Below are 13,885 nucleotides of genomic sequence, written 5' to 3'. Positions count from 1 at the left end.
TCAGTCACATTCTCATTTTTTAGCTCCTGATTTCTTTTTTGAAGTCCCCAGGACCTTGATTTCCTCTTTTATGTGGGAATGTTTTTGCACTACAGGCAGCATCATTCTCATGGATTGGGAAGGAAAGGACTCCTGCTGAAGATTTGCAATAACAACTGGTACCTCCCCCCATAACCAAGCCTGGAGCTGGTACAGATTTGACTCAAGTCACATGTATACCTAAGCAAGCATATGACTTGTAGCTAGAACTCTTTTTGCTTACAATAAATGTAGTATAAAATTTCCACATGTTTTTGGATATTGGGTTAAGATAAACAGATTTCTCCATTATCTTGTTCTTGTAATATAAAGTCTTATACTGAGAAATTTATTCTACTTTTCAAGTAAATGAAAATTCAAATAAGTAAACTCTTAGGCACTTTAAATCATCTTATTTCTGGTTTCAATTTTGAAATACTCAATGTATGAAGAATTGACTTAACTTCCATGCTTTTAACAGCTTGGCCAACTCTCTGGAGGCTTAACTTTTATTTTTGCTACAACCTTTCCATTATAATATATGCTTATTTGAACTTCAGAATTCTAAGTTTTCCTCCTTCAACATTTAGTGTTGAGTGTTAGGACAGCCTGAGCCTAGGCCATAGTGAACTGAATATTGATGTTTAATCATGTGAGTTTTCTGAGGCCTAAATCTCACAGATTGGGTTGTATAATACCTGAATCAATATGGAATATCCAGAAGTGGGATATTTGATAAGAGGAATCAGATGCTTAGTAAGATTATGTTTGAGAGAAGTTAGATCTTCTCCTACTTTAATTTTCAGGTTCTCACAAAACAGCAACTAATTCAGATACATTTCTTTTTTGAAATACGTGAAAATATATGAAATATTATCCTCTGTACCATGCACTACATTCAGAGCTTTTCTTGTATCTGTCCTGTTCACCTTTGCTTCTTAGGCAACCAGAGTTATTCGGATGCAAATATCATCTGTAGTTTCTTGCTGTTTTCTTCTGAGTTTCATGTTGGGAGGTAAAGTCCTTGAATAAAACAGAAGAGGGAGTAGATGAAAGAAGGAAGAGGACTATGATTCATTCATGGTTTGGTTCTCTTATGGGGGAAAGAAGAGTCATGCTCTTCTGGACACTGTAGCCTGGAATTAGGTTCATACCATCTTTGGGAACATCTGCCTTATTCTAGTTCAGAGAATGCACTTCTCATTTCATCCTCCTAGGTGATATTGTTAGTGAAAATTGAAACTTGAGCTTATTTCAGTGTTTTCTCTCGTCTTTACCTCATAGCCACTATTGCCTTGCCTTCCCAGGTGGTGCTAGTGGTAAAGAACCCGCCTGCCGATGTGGGAGATGCAGGAGACGTGGGTTCAATCCCTGGATCAGGAAGAACCCCCCCTGGAGGAGAGCATGGCAACCCACTCCGGTATTGTATTCTTGCCTGGAAAATCCCATGGACAGAGGAGCCTGATGGGCTACAGTCCATGGGGTCACAGAGTTTGACCGATTGAAGTGACTTAACATGCATGCACATACACTATTGCCTTACAGGGTACTGCCCTAGATATCAGAAGAGGGAGAGGCCATTTTCCCCAAAGACCACACCCTCTCTGCCTCAGTGAAGATACTTAGCTAGAAATCTATTTTAATGAGAAGAGCAAGCTGCAGGAGGAACTAAAAGACTGAAATAGTTTAATCCAAATGAGGCATGGAGTAATACCTAAAATGACTGTATAAATTATTGAAATCAAACATAAGTTTAAATCAAATTATATATTAAACACACACATACATATATATCTATGTATATACACTGTAAATATGTGTGGTTGTATATATATGTATAGTGTTTGTGTGTGTGTGTGTGTGTGTATATGTGTATATACTGCCATCATCTAAGGAGCAGGTGCAGCTTGGAGAAAGACAAGAGCAGTTACAAAATAAAAAGCCAAAGATGCTCCATTCCTCTATTCATTAAACATATTATATAAAATTTGTAACGTAGCTGTGTTTTCCTACTTGAATTAATTCATAATTGCCATTTAGTGCCTTTAATTATATGCCCCCCCAGACTGAAATCTCACTGTTTTAGTTTCTAGAAAGATCAAACTTATATAGTGTGCACTCAGTAATTAATTTCTGAGTGAATTAACAATTAAGATTAATTCTCTTGATTTCTCAAACACAGGAGAACTAAGTTTGAACCACAAGTTCACTGTTGCATGAAGTGAAACCTGGTAGAAATACCTTTATATTCTTCGTTTTATATAATGAATAATGGAAGTCTAGAAGGGAGAGGAAGTCTCTACTCTTCTGCATGGCTCTGTTACTAAAGGAACACTGCCCCAAGGTGAAGGATGTTTCCTCAGCACAGGAAAAATGTGAACACCTCAAATAAGATAAAGCATGCAAGCCCAGTAGTCAGACAACCTTGATTTCAAACGCAGAGAGCCTCTTGGAGCCCTGAGGGTGAGCCACCATGCAGGGTTTTCATCTTTTAATTTTTTACTTTGTTTTATTTTCTAAGTGTTTTGTTAAGGTATAATTGACATATACAACATAATGATTTGATATTTGTATATATTACAAAATAATCACTGCACTGAGTCAAACATAGTCAGAACTTTTTTTTCTTGTAGGACTTTTAAGATCTACTCTCTTAGTAACCTTCACATATTCAATACAGTGTTACTAACTATAATCACCATGCTTATATTACATCCTCAAGATTTATTTATTTTATAACTTGGAGTTTGCACCTTTTGACCCCCTTTACTCAATATCCCACCCCCACTTCATCACCTGTTTTCTGTATCTTTGAGCTTGAGTTATATTTGTTGGTCTTAGGTTCCCCATATGAGTGAGATCATATGGTATTTGTCTTTCTCACTTACTTTTTTGAGCATAATGCCCTCAAGGTCTATTCATGTTATCGCGAATGGTCAGATTTCCTTCTTTTTTAATGGCTGAGTAGTATTTGGGATTCTCATCTTCAGTGAGGAAAGTGAACAGCGACATCCAGCAGGACACGAAGTGCTCATGTTGGCTGCAGGCCCGTAAATGAATTAGGCTCAGGAGCCTTTGCCTGAGACATCTTTCAAGGAAATACTGATAAGAAAGAAGTGTAATCACACCCCTCTTCCCTCACCCAATTAGCAGAGGGAAAATCGAGTTTTAGCAAGAACATGACAGCTGTAAGTTTTATTATTTATTAAACATGCAATCAATCATCCAAGGATTTTCATAGAGAGAACATAAGAGCATGTCTGGAAATTTCATTAATTGAAATGAATCTTGATGTATCTTTGTAAGAGATTAGAAAGCAGGGATTGTATTTTATTGCAGCAGGAAAATGTATGATTTATAAGTTAGCTGAGCTCTTGAAGCAAGTCCCTTTCTTCCTGTAGGAAACTAAAGGCCCTTTGATAGTTTTCAAAGAGAATGGACCTTCCACCTAGATTTTATACTGTGTGTGCGTGCTGAGTCGCTTCAGTCATGTCCAACTCTTTGTGACCCCATGGACTGTAGCCTGCCAGGCTCCTCTGTCCATTGGATTTCCCAGGCAAGAATACTGGAGTGGATTACCATTTCCTTCTCCAGGGGATCTTCCTGACCCAGGGATCGAACTTGTATCTCTTGCGTCTCCTGCATTGGCAGACAGGTTCTTTACCACTAGCACCACCTGGGAAACCCAGATTCTATACTATAGCTGATTGTTATCGCTTTTGAGTGCTCAGCCATTTCACTATTAGATTCTAATTTGTTCCCTTATAAATCACTTTAAGGTGGACGTGCTGAATAGGAAAACCTAGTAATCCTTTCAAGTGTCTGTCAGGAATCTACTACCTGAGACATATGGCCTCCAGCTAATTGAGCATCACTACCTTATCAAGGACAGCATCATTAAGGGAGAAGGAGAGACTCGGTGTCTAGGGCGAAGTGCTGATCAGCTACAAGCTTCCTGGTTTGATGTTTTCAGTAGGCTATATCAAGAGAAACTTATGGACCTATTCAATTGCACTTCATTAAACAAATCAGGAGGCTTTTCATCAATTTTGAAGAACACTTACATGTTTTCCCAGAAATGAAAGCAGAGTTGTAGCAAAAAGTGTGCTCCGCTACTGGTAAAGCTTTCAAAACAGATTCTGATGACGTTCATATTTTTAAGCTTCTCTGGCAAAACATGATTTGTGGGAGGTGAAAGTGTGCATATCATCCTAAGAGTTTTGACAAATAAATAATTTCTCTATTTGACAAACAAATATTTTGAAGGTGCCATTGCATTTTTTAGAAACTTTAATTTTGCAAAGAATGTCTTTGAAGAGTGTAAAAAAATTGCTCCATGTCTTTATAGACCAGAAAGATCATAAAAGTCCATGTAATCTCTGCATTTTTAAAGTTGAAAAAAAGGAAATAGAACTTAAATTCTATTTTGGTGGTAGAATCAGAAGCAACAGCTGAGAAGGGTGCAGTCATAGAGTACTTACTATGTGCTGGTTGCTCTTCTATGTGTTTTACATGTATTAACTTCTGCAGATGACAAAACCCTATATGGCAGGCAGTTATCATCATCCTCATGGGAGAAATGAGAAAAGGGAAGCAGAAAGAATGTCTGTAATTTGCCCAAGGTCACACAACAGTGAGTTGCAAAACCAAAATTCACACCTACACAGTTTGGTTCCAGATTTTATGTTCTAAAAAATTACATTAACCAATCAATTCATTTCTCTTTTTTTGAGGGAAAGCACATGAAAGTTTCAATTTTTCCATATTCTCACCAACATTTGTATCTTATTTTTTTCTTCCAGTTTTATTCAGATAAAATTGACATACAGCACTGTATACGTTTAAGGTCTGCAGCATAATGATTTGGCTTACATACATCATGAAATGATTACCACCATAAGTTTATGGAACATCCCTCATCTCAGATAGGTACAGAATTAAAGAAACAGAAAAAATATTTTTCCTTGTGATGAGAGCTCTTCGGATTTATTCTCTTAACAACTATCCTGTATACTATAAGGCTATGGTAGCTATAGTTATCATGTTGTACATTACATCCTTAGCACTTACTTATCTTTTAACTGCAAGTTTGTACCTTTCGACCACCTTCATCCAACCACCTCTCGCTCCCCACCCCCTGCCTCTGGTAACCACAAAACTGATCTCTTTTTCTCTGTGTTAATGGTTGTATTTTAATTTTAGCCATTCTGATAGATATATAACAGCATCTGCTATGGTATAAATGTCTATCTCCTTGATTATTAATGAGGTTGACCATCTTTTCATTTACTTAATGGTGTTGTTTTGTGTGTTTTAATTATTGAGTTGTTCTGAAAAACAAGTCTTTATCAGGAAAAGTTTTTTCATATGGTTTTCTCTGACTGTATTTTCAGTAGATGTCTGTCATCAGTCCCTTCTATTCTTACTTTGCTGAGAATTTTTTTATCCTGAATTGGTGTTAGAATTCTATTCTTTTTCCTATATCTATTTTGAGGATCATACAAAATTTTATTTATATCTTGTTAGTATGGTGAAATACTTTGATTTTCAAATGTTAAACCAACATTGAATTCCTAATATACTCCCAAATTGTTCGTGATTTATTACTTTTGTATCTTCCTGGATTCTCTGGATTTTTGCGTTGGTGTTCTTGAGACAAGTTAATTTTAATCTATTTCTTTTTTAACACCTTTTTTCTGGTTTTGGCTTAAGAGAAATGCTGAATTCTTAAATGAGTTAAAAAGTATTTGCTCATTTTCTATTTTATAGAATTTTGTTTTACATTTTCCTTAAATATTTGGTTGAATTTATGAGTAAAATCGTCTGGGCCTGAAGTTTGCTTTAGGAAATTTATGAATTCAATGCTTTAATATGTAAAGTCCTATTCAGGTTACCTATTTCTTCTTAAGTGAGCTTTGATAAATATCTCTCAAAGAATTTGTCCATTTCATCCAAGTTTATGTTTATTCATGTAAAATTGTTTATAATATCTCCTAATTCTCCTTTATTCCTTTATTTTAATGGCTATAGGATTTGTATTGACAGCCCCTCTGCATTGAAAACACTGTTAACTATATATATATATAGTTAACTATATATACATGTACTATATTATTTCATTTTTTGATCACTTTAGAGATTTATTGATTTACAGATATTTTCAAATGTCGTCTTTTGTTTAATTGATTATTCTGTACCACTCTTCTACCTCTTTTATTTTAGCAGTTACTTTATCATTCTTTCCTTCTCCTTATTTTGGTTTTATATTTCTCTACTTTTCCTAGTTTCTTAAGGTGGAAACAGGTCTTTGACTGAAGACTTTTGTTTTTTTCCAGTATGAAATTTTAATACCATAATTTCCCTCTAAACATGGCTTTCTCTATGTCGCACAGGTTTTGATACTGGTGTATTCACTCTGATTTACTTCAAAGTATTCTCATTTCCTTTGTGATTTATTATTTGACACATGGGTTATTTAGAATGGTGGTATTTGATAGCTGGGTTTTCCTGGTGGCTCAGTGGTAAAGAACCTGTCTGCCAATGCAGGAGACACAAATTTGATCCCTGCATCAGGAAGATCCTCTGGAGAAGGAAATGGAAACATACTCCAGTATTCTTGCTTGGAAAATTCTATGGACAGAGGAGCCTGGTGGGCTACAGTCCATGGCGTCGCAGAGTCAGACATGACTGAGCAGTGAGCATGCCCTGCATGTGTAAGGAGGGGACCGTGCTGAGGCTGTCATGAGCGCTTACCATTTGTCCACGGGGCTACGAATAGGGATGTAGTTTATCACACAGCCGTCCGGGATGAGCTACCTTTCTGCCACCATGTTTTCGAATTTATCTACATTAAAGTTAGTAAATCCTCACTTCTTGGAGATGTGGATCTTCTGGTGACCTGGCAACTTGACCTTGGCCCTGCATAGGGCCTCAATCATATTCGCCTTGTTCTACAGCTTGGTGCAGATGGACACGACTTGGCAAATGTGGACCCTGGCCACTGTGCCCTGGGGCTTTCCATAAGCATCACACATACCTGTCTGGAGTCTTATCGGCTGCAGCACAGGACAACATCTTGTTGATGTGGATAACGTGAAAGGGGTGGGGCTGCACTCGGAAGATAATTTTCTGAGGATTCCACTGTATGTGCCTTGTATTATGAGTTTCTGTACTGACTGATGGGAATACAAAATGTCCTTACCTTCTGTGAGCTCTGGAAATCGTTTGGCTTATTGCTTTCCAGTGGTTCTTCCCTTATTCTTGTGGAGATTTTTTCCGAGTATGCACAAATCAGTTCAGTTCAGTGGCTCAGTCATGTCCGACTGTTTGTGACTCCATGGACTGTAGCACGCCAGGCCTCCCTGTCCATCATCAATAAAAGACAAATTAACAGAAAAATAAGCAGAACTTTCATAATATGTATACCTCACTACACATAGGAGATATGCAGTAAAACTGAGTACTGCCCAGAATGGCCCAAGGCATCACCTTAAATGTCATCTCCAGCTAAAGACAAAGGAGGATGTTTGGGGGTGAGGAACCAGTTATGGGAAGTTTTCAGGCAAAGCACAGTAAACAAGGGTAAAATTGTTCTACAGATTCGAGTCTTCTCCATTGATATGAGTCTCTAGAGATTTAGAGTCATCTTTCTCTTCTTGGTACAGAGAGGGAGGTAATTTTACAAAAGGAAGCTTTCCTTATATATGTAAGTATCTCTTTGTGGGGAGGGGCTGTCAATGAGAAATTAATCACTCAGTCTAAGAGAGAAGTGGAAATTTTTATTTGAGCCAAATTTGAGGATTTTGACCCAAGAAGAACATCTTAGAAAGCTGTGAGAACTGTTCTGCCCATTAGAGATCAAAGCACTGTTGGAGAAAGGTTTTTGAGACAGAGGTCTGGACATCAAATGATGTATTATTGACAGTTCACATAGTCCAAGTCTAAGTGTCATTGCAGTGGGTCATGTGACCCCTTACAAGATCAAGAGGGAACATTATCTTTTAAGGAATTGTGTTGACGCTAGGTAAGGTAGGTATTCCTGCTGATGGGGGCAATTTGGTCAATCCATCATGCAGAACACAGTGCAGTCAGGTGAGAGAGAAGACCAGAGGGCAGAGAAGAATGTTTTATGTTTAAACTTTTCTTGTCTTGCTATAAAATATGAATTTTTATTTCACAAGGCAGTATTACAGGGGTAGGGGATTAAGAGGTGCAAACTATTAGGTATAAAATAAGTACAAGGATATATTGTACAACATGGAGAATATAGCCAATATTTTGTAATAACTATAAATGGAGGATAACCTTTAAAATTTTTGAATCACTATATTGTACACCTATAACCTATATAATATGGTACATCAACTATACTTCAATAAAAATAAAATAAATAAATGTAAATATCTCTTAAAAAAGATAACTTCTACTGGGTTTTCAGAGCTCCTATGTCTGCTGTTTTTTTATTTAATCATCAAGGTAAAATAATTCTTATACCAAAGATATACTTTGGGGTGGCATGTTCTATCCCCGTTCATCTGAAAACAGTTGTTTGATGTGTTTTGTCTAGTTTTCTAGTTGCTTGAGATGGGAGGGTAATTTCCATAGTAATTAATCCTTTTACCAGGTAGTTTTATGTTAATGTCCCCACATTTTACGTTATAATCAAAATTTATTTCAATCTCTTACTTGCTGTGTGACCTTGAATAAATTGCTGAACTTTAATAATCTATTTATGCGACCAGCAGTATGAATACTAGAGAAATCCATCCTTATTACATTATATAGAATTTTTGTTAATATATGATGGTCCTGGTAATATATTGAGTTTAAATTCTGGGTTTTTGTCAAGTTAAAATTTTAATCTTTAGTTCCTCATCTTTGAAGTAGGTATAAAAATCGTACCTACTTTATAGAATCATTTAAAAAATAAATAAGGTAATATATGCAGAGAACTTAGTTCAGTGCCTGGCATTATCTTGATGCTCAATAAATGGTAGCTTAAATTTTTATTAATTTAATTTTAATGGAGTGGATATATTATAAATGGCTTAGTTTGCATTCAGAATGGTACAAGATATTAGAGTTTATTATACTGCCTCAATTTTTCAGCATAATTTATTTCTTATAGTAGCAAGATAATTTTTTATTTTATTTCCATAAGGATGCCATTTCAATAAATACTTATTGAAAATGTACCATATATAAAACATTAAACTGGGCACATGGAAAAAGCTAATACTAACCATATATAGTCCATGTCATCAAATATCTTACAACAGTCAATTCTACATTGAAAGAACTCCTCTATTCACAGAAGCACATAACTACCTTCAGCTAGTCTGGAATAAGATCTTTAATATCATTCTTTACAGTATTTCAAAATTTCATACTGTTTTTATTTTCCCTGCCCCTCATCTGTTATCTGTGGATTCACTTTTTCATGACTATTATAACTTTCAGGAAAGTGAGATCTCTCATTCCTGCCTTAAGCATCTTTGTCTTGACCCAAACTGCCCTTGGCCTTAGAGTACTGTTTCTCCCCAGCACAAAGTCAGTATGTATGTTATCATTTAAACTCTCTTTATTCTTTTCATTCCAAACCCTAGGCCAAGCATATAGTTACTTTTTCCTAAATTTCATTAAAGAAAAATATGTAAGAAACTCTTTGACAGTCCAAATAGCATATGGTGGAGTGACCAAGCTTTGATAATAACCCACCCTTCTAAGCTGGTACCTAAAACCTCTGATCAAGGGTGAAGAGCTAAAACAGGCATCATATTTCTATAGAATGGAAGGGAGATCCTCCTAATACTAAAGCTGAAATAGAAACAAACCAGATTGAAAACAAACACTGTGCTTCTAGCTAACCTGAAACCACTTCCCTAGAGAAACTTCATAGGAAAGTTAGCATATTTTGTCCATGTTTTGATCACCAGTGTCATGCTTTTAAGTGTCATTCACACCCACTCCCAGTTCCCTTAGATTTGCAATTTGTTACAGATGCATTCTGATAATGCATAATAGCATGGATACTTTTGTGTGAAATATACTTTGGGGTTTCCTATGCTTTGAAAGGCTCAGTTAACCATAACATAACACATTTGATAAAATAATATGGTGGTTCTGTGGATGAAGAAAGTCACCTGCCTTATCACTAAACAAAGAATGTTGCAACCATCAAGCCATCAGCCACCATAGCTGCCTCCACACTGAGGGGATGCAGGATCGGGAGTGGGGAAAGGATACTGGCCCTAGATAGTTAGGTGCACATCAAAGGAATGATTTCAGTGAGTCCAGACTCTTGCATCTTTCCATACACAGAGAAGTCCTAGATTCATTAAATGGAGATGTCTAGTCTTTCTTTAACAGTAATCTTTTGATGTTCCGACTACCTGGTATTTGTTGTCAAGATGCCTATATATCCTGGCTCCTCACTTACCTCTTTGGAACAGTGTCTCAGAGTTGTCTGAGAGGCTGCCTCCTGGACTTAAGTCCTCGATATGTCCCTTAACCTCACTTTTTACTTTGTGCATTTTTTTTTCAGTCGACATTTCCTATGTTTAACTGCACTTTGTTTGAAATTATGTTTGTTACTATTGTTTTATGAACTTTCTCGTGTCTCTTACTTTGTCATGCTCTCCTGTACCTCCTCATGGGTCATGATTTGACTCTTTTTATCCCTTATCACCCAGTGTTCATATAATACTGAAAATTCTCATCTCTGTCACTGCTCTTGAAATGCTTTGCCTTCTTCTTATACAGACTCTCTGAATACTGCTACTGCCTTACGTTTATATATATATATATATACACCTTTTACTTTTATGAATCTTGTTGTGGGGCAAGACATCCTCCTGTGTCCTTCTAGGTTCTTCTGGCTGTTCTAAGATTTTTTTTTTTAATTTTTTTTTTTAATTTTCATTCTGAGTTAATTTAACATTTCATCCAGTTGAAATGAAATAATACATGGGCTCCAACACTGGCCAGACACTTGCTAATACTGAAATAAAAGCTGCCAGTCAGTTCATACTTATAATCATAATTCATTATGTTACCCAAAATATTAATAACTATTTACCTTTACAAGCTTATGGCACTTCATGTGAAATTTTCTCCAGAAAAGTTATTCCTACGAGATCAGCAAACTGCCAATCTTGGTTCATTTTGTTTCTTTTGATAAACCATGATTCAACTCTACAGTTCATATTTCTCTATAAAAGCATCAAAAATCAGAAGTTTCAACAGATAACGTTTAAAAAGACACATCTTGAGGCTCATTATCCCTTTTGTCATGAGGCTCTTGTCATCTCATTCCGGTATGCATTAAACTTCTGGTTAGTCACTCTTCCAACCAGTCACTCATTTTTCAATGAAGGTTAAGACTAACATGGAGCTGCCAATTATCCAGGGCTAAGAATTCTGAGGTTAGCTGGGGGCGAGGAGGCCGGCGGAGTGGGGGGCGGCTTCAAGGTCTTGAAAGTGACAGTGTTAGTCGTTCAGTTGTGTCTGACTGTTTGCGACCCCATGCATTGTAGCCCGCCAGGCTCCTCCATCCATGGGATTTTCCAGGCAAGAATACTGGAGTGGGTTGCCATTTCCTTCTCCATGTGTTCTAAGATTTAAATTGACATGATTAACAGAAGAAAATGAAACACAAGTTTCATAACATATGTTCATTAGAGAGAGCCAGGAAAACTGAGTAACTTGCCAAAATGATCAAAGCCATCACCTGAAGGAGGGCATGGCCACCCACTCCAGTGTTCTTGCCTGGAGAATCCCCGTGAACAGAGGAGCCTGGCAGGCTACAGTCTATGGGGTCGCAAAGAGATGGATGTGGCTGAGGGACTAAGCACAGTACATCACCTGAAATAGCATCTTTAGCCCAAGACAAAAGAGGAGATTGTGGGTGGTGGTTTGGAACTTCAGAGGGAAGGAAGGCAATTCACACAGGTATTAAAAGACAAATATTTGGTAAACAAATGTTTGCTGGGCCAATGGGACACAGAGTGGACTCTGATCTCTAGGCCCTGCTGTCTCCCCCACCACAACTAGCCCATGTTCTTCTCAAATATCTCTGGTGATAGCTCTATTCCGGAAACAGACCTGCTAAATATTTTAGATGCCTGGGGGAAAGTCAAAAGGTTCTTCCTGAGTCTTCTGAATCTTGTTTTCAGCTCAAAATAATCTGCAGGCTGAAGAGGCATTTTGGGGTGTTAACTTTTGTCCTTTGAGAATATGCAGTTATCCAGTTGCTGTCCCTCTAGGAGTAACCTCCTCTCTGAGTTGCTGTACTTCCAATCTTGCCCATGTGGTCATGGCTTGCAAGATCCTGCATGCCACCTACATCCCTCGTGGGACTGTTCTGTCATTACACATTTCACCAAGAAGACTTGTCTGGGATTGAGGCTCATCTGTCACTTTAATAAAATCCAGACACCCAGAGCAGTACACTGCTGGATTTCTTTCTAGCTTTAGCTTCTTGCCTCCAACAATCACTGTAATGAGAGCACTATATCTCTTAAGTTACAGCGTGCCCCAAACTGGATCATTATATCGAACATATCTCTGGGCTGCCTCTTCTCCAATTTCCCTCTGCTTCAAATATCCAACCAAGTCATCTCCTCAATGACTAAAATCAGCTTCATTTATTTTAGTTTCTGTTTTTTTCCCTGTTCTGGTCCAGAGCACCCTATGATTTCTTAAAAATCTTAAATGCATACACATTTCAGGAAATTAATGGATACACTGAAATAAAGGATTTATTAATGTCCTTTATTCCATTCTTAGGCACAGTGCCTAAAAACACCCAGATATTTCCCACAGCATGTGCCATCTTTTACCTAAAGGAGGGTGTCTTCTGTTGTCCAGACAGTCCTGAATCCCTAACGTTTCCCTACCCAGTCACTTAGCAGTGGCAAGGTATATAGTGAGTAATACTGTATTATAGCAGGCACTGTTCCTACAAAGACATGTTTTAAGGGGTAACCACTGTATTTCTTTGCCTGGAACAAAAATTGTGGGCCAATCTATGAACCAACAGGACAGATCTTTTCCAAATCTATGTATGGAGATGCACAAATCAAAAGAACAACCCAACAGAATTCCTAAACAAAGAAGTTTCTAAATGAGCAGATTCATTGTCATTATTTGTTTTCCCTCCAAGAAGATAAGCAGCATATCTTTGAGGAAGAAGCTATGTGATTTGCCCTACTTAGCTTAACAAAAAGAACGTATTTTCAGGAGAAGGGAAAGATTAACATAGTATTGCCCACAGGCTTTATGATTTATTTGATACTTTTGGATTTCTTATAACACCATTCAGATCATGCTTAAATACCATGTTCTCCCTGAAGCTATTCTATTACTTAATAGAGAAGTGATAGCATCCTCATTTCATCTTATATCAAAGGGATTCTTATAGTACCTGCCATTCTTAATATGCACCCCTAGAAAACAAGATGTTGCTTCTTTCATTGTAACTCCAATGTGAGCATCAACAATGATTTAAACATATAAACAACTAAAAGCTGTGACTTTTGAGCCACAAAATCCTATGAAACCTGACTGTATTGTTTAGTGTCTGGCTACTTGTTACCAAGGTCCCCAGGTTGCACCATACAATATGATGTCATACAGTGTACCATTGGAAGGATAAAATGAAATAGTATAAGTAGCTCATTATCTGGTACATAGTATATGTCCATCAAAAGTCAGTTCCTTTCTTTCTTAGTAAATATTTATTGAAAAAGTAGGTGAGGTGACTATTCACAAATTATTTCAAGAGGAGCACTGAACTAATTTTTGTTCCTTTGATGAAAAGTAAAGAAAATGTTCTTCCCTTTGTCTTCCTTAAAGGGAGATACGCTTT

Source organism: Dama dama, chromosome X (assembly GCF_033118175.1).
Source record: "Dama dama isolate Ldn47 chromosome X, ASM3311817v1, whole genome shotgun sequence".
Taxonomy (NCBI): domain Eukaryota; kingdom Metazoa; phylum Chordata; class Mammalia; order Artiodactyla; family Cervidae; genus Dama; species Dama dama.
The sequence above is the reverse complement of the archived record's forward strand: the minus strand, read 5'-3'. Positions refer to the sequence as shown.